The sequence below is a fragment of the Eriocheir sinensis genome, chromosome 53, assembly GCF_024679095.1.
Source record: "Eriocheir sinensis breed Jianghai 21 chromosome 53, ASM2467909v1, whole genome shotgun sequence".
Classification (NCBI taxonomy): Eukaryota; Metazoa; Arthropoda; class Malacostraca; order Decapoda; family Varunidae; genus Eriocheir; species Eriocheir sinensis.
The window spans coordinates 5,463,554-5,467,559 of record NC_066561.1 but is presented as its reverse complement, the minus strand read 5'-3'; the positions used below and the strand labels follow the sequence as shown (position 1 = coordinate 5,467,559).

Here is a 4,006-nt window from a genome sequence, read left to right as displayed (position 1 = left end):
TTCTTTATTTTCCTTCCCTTTTCTTTCCCATTTCATATCCTTCCTTTCTCTTCCTTTACACTCGTTTCTTCACCCTTACTTTCATTTCCCTTTTTCAGTTATTTCCCTTCCCTTCAATTCCTTTCCTTTCTTTTCTAATCATTCCCTTTGACGTTTAGGAATAGCTGATAGGAGAAGCGAGTGTCTTATTTATGCCGATCTTAGTGTTCCCGCCGCGCCGCCTCCGTCTCCGCGCCTCCATAGCTCAGTGGCTAGAGCGCTGGTCTAGTAAACCAGAGGCCGGGAGTTCGATCCTCCCTGGAGGCAGATGTCATTAGTGGTGATATTTTTAAAGGGCCGCCGCGGGACCCCTCACCCTCGGCCACCCCTGTCACACATGTACACACGCACGCACACACACGTACACAACTTAAACACACACTCCACATAACTTTTCTATGGAGCTGCAGGTTGTTGTTTTTGTTTTTTGTTTTGTTTTGTTTTTCGTCTGTCCAGCATCTTTAACATACATACATACATACATACATACATTCATACATACATACATACAAACATTTTATATATATACCAGAAAAAAAAGAAGGGAGAGAAAAAAATAAGATAACTTCCTATCCCTTCCTCCTCTCCTCCCCTCCCCCCTTTCCCTTCCCTTCTCCCCTCACCACAAATAAACAGACAGACAGACAGAAAGTCGCAATAAAAACAAAAATTAAAAGGGAGAAAAAGAGGAACGAAGGGAAAGGGAAAAGAAGGGTGAAGGAATAAAGGGAAGGGTAAGCAAAAGGATAAATGGGAGGGGGAAAGGAAGGGTGAATAAAGGAAGAACGAAAGGAAGGATAGACGAAGAAAAGGAAGGGAAATGAAGGAAAGGAATGAATGGGAGGGGGAAGGAAGGATTAAGGGAGGTGAAAGGAATGAAAGGGAAGGGAAAGGAAGGAAAGAAAAGGAGTGAATGGGAGGGAGAAGGAAGAATGAAGGTATGAAGGAAAGGTGAAAGGAATGAAAGGGAAGGGGAAGGAGAGAAAGAAAAGGGAGACTGGATAAGGGAGAGAAAGAAAGGATGGAGGAAACAGTGAAAGGGGGAGGGAAAAGAAAGAGATGAATGGAAGAGGAGACGGGGAGAGGGGGAGAGAAAAATAATATGATAACTGCTTCAAGACTCCTACCATCTCCCCCCCTCCCCCCTTACCTCTCCCCTCCCCCCCCAAACAAACAGACAGAGAGAAAAACGTAATAAATGGATAGAGAAGAAAAGGAAGGAAGGAAGAGAAAATAAATGATAACTTTCTATGCCTACCATCATCTCCCTCTCCCCCTCTTCTCCCTTTTCTCTCCCACTCCCCAAGCAAATAAATAAGAGAGAGATAAAAAAAACGTAATAAATAGATAAAGAAGAAGAGGAAGGGAGAGAAAAGAAGAAGAAGAAGGGAGAGAAAGCAAATGATAACTTCCAATGCTTTCCTCCCTACCACCATCACCCCCTCCCCTCCCCTCCCCAAAACAAACAAATGAACACACACACACACAGAAAAACGATAGGAAAAAAATAAAAGAATAAAAAATAGGAGGAGACAAAGAATTAAAACTCCCTATGGCCTACACTTTACCTTTCTCCCTACTCTCTCCCCCTTCTCCCCCCCCTCCCCTCCTCCCACCAGGTAGCGAGGGAATGATTGCAGGTAAATTTGTGGCCGCGGGGTTCACCTGTGCTGCCAATAACAGGTGAGTTCATCGAGGGCGCTGATTTGGCCGCAGATACCTGTTGTGTTTATCGCCTGTTGACCGTTGCCTCCCCCCTCCCCATTCTCCCCTTCCTCCCCTCCCCTTCTCCTCCTCTCCCCTCCTATCCCATTCATACCTTTCCGATCTCTCCCATCCATTGCTCTTTATTTCACTATCCAGTATTTCCCACTTATCTCTTTTACTCTGCCTCCCTTTTCCTTTGTTTCCTCCATCCTCCCTTTTTTTCCACCCACCCATTCATTCCTTTCGCTTCCCTCTCCCTTCATCTTTTCCCTCCCCCTTCATCACTTTCCTCTTCCTCCTCCTTCCCCTCAATCCTCTTTCCTTCCTTTACTCATCCTTTCATCCCATTTCTTTTTCTCCTTCCCCTTCCCTAAAATACTCCATCATTCCTTTCCCCTTCCATTCATTCCATTTTTCTCCTTTCCCTTCCCTAAAATACTCCATCATTCCTCTCCCCTTCCATTCATTCCATTTCTTTTTCTCCTTTCCCTTCCCTAAAATACTCCATCATTCCTCTTCCCTTCCATTCATACCTTTTCTTTTTCTCCTTTCCCTTCCCTAAAATACTCCATCATTCCTTTCCCCTTCCATTCATTCCATTTCTTTTTCTCCTTTCCCTTCCCTAAAATACTCCATCATTCCTCTTTCCTTCCATTCATACCTTTTCTTTTTCTCCTTTCCCTTTCCTCCATTCTCCTATCCTTCCTTTCCCTTTTCCTTCATTTCTCCAGTCCTCCTTTCCTTGTCCCTTCATCCCTCCTTTATTTATTTCCCTTTTCCTTCATTCCTCCTTCCCCTTCCTTTACCGGTTCATCCTTTCCTTCTCCTTTCCTTCACTCTTCCATTCTTCCTTTCCCCTACCCTTTATTCCTCCATTCTTATCTTACATTTACCTTTTTTTAATTTGCCATCCAATTTTTCTTTTTCTCCTCCTCCCAATTATCCTACCATCATTACTTTTCCCTTCCATCCATCCTTTCCCTTCCTTTTTTTTCTCCCTCCTTCCTTCTATTGGCCTTCCTTTCTCTCCCTTCCATCACTTCCTTTCCCTCTTTCCCTCTCTGTATCCCCCCCTTTCTTCCATTCCTTTTCCTTTCCTCCAATTCATCCTTTTCCTCCATTTCCCTTCTCTTCCCTTCCTTTCCCTCTTCCCCTTTCTGTATCCTTCCTTCCTTCTACTCCCTTTCCTTTCCCCCAATTCATCCTTTCCTTCCTTTTCCCTTCTCTTTCCTTCCTTTCCCTCTTCCCCTTTCTGTATCCTTCCTTCCTTCTACTCCCTTTCCTTTCCCCCAATTCATCCTTTCCTTCCTTTTCCCTTCTCTTTCCTTCCTTTCCCTCTTCCCCTTTCTGTATCCTTCCTTCCTTCCATTCCCTTTCCTTTCCTCCAATTCATCCTTTCCCTCCATTTCCCTTCTCTTTCCTTCCTTTCCCTCTTCCCCTTTCTGTATCCTTCCTTCCTTCCATTCCCCTTCCTTTCCTCCAATTCACCCTTCCTTCCATTTCCCTTCTCTTCCCTTCCTTTCCCTCTTCCCCTTTCTGTATCCACCCTTCCTTCTCCTCCAATTCATCTTCTTTCCCTCCCCCTATCCCTTTATCTTTCCATCTCTCCATTCCCCTTTACCTCCTTTCACTTTCATCTCTCTCCCTCCTCCCTCTCCCTCTTCCTCTCCTCCACATCACACACTAGTTGATCTTGCATGATGTCTCTCTCTCTCTCTCTCTCTCTCTCTCTCTTAAACCAACTTACCTACCGTCTCCTAGTTACATGTATTCAGTTATCTATCTATCTATCTATCTATCTGTCTGTCTATCTATCTATCTATCTATTTATCTACTTGTTTACTTTCTTACTTACTTAGGTACATATTCATTTATTTACTTACCTTTTTGAGTGATTGATTTTCTTAGTCGTGGTGGTGGTGAGTGTTGTTGTTGTTGTTGTTGTTGGTGGTGGTGGTGGTGGTGGGTGGAGGGTCCCATTCAGAGCACAGTGGGGGTTCAGCCCATCGTGATCTGCCCTCTGCTAAGGTCATGACCCCGACGGCTTACTTGCGGCAGTCCCCATGTGACCCCCGACCCACCTGCACCTACACACACACACGCACGCACGCACGCACCTATTGCCATCACCTGGAGAGAGAGAGAGGGGGGGGGGGGGAAGAGGGTTAGAGGGAAGGGCATTTAAGCATTTAGTACAGATTTGATAAAGGAAAATCATATAATATTCTCTCTCTCTCTCTCTCTCTCTCTCTCTCTCTCT

General features: G+C 44.9%; 1 non-coding gene across 1 annotated transcript; it reads left to right on the top strand.

Annotated features, from left to right (window-relative positions):
- The first annotated feature begins 233 nt into the window (after positions 1–233).
- Trnat-agu (transfer RNA threonine (anticodon AGU)) lies at positions 234–306 on the top strand. The gene has a single exon. It is a non-coding gene; the product is annotated as a tRNA-Thr (tRNA).
- Positions 307–4,006: the final 3,700 nt, after the last annotated feature.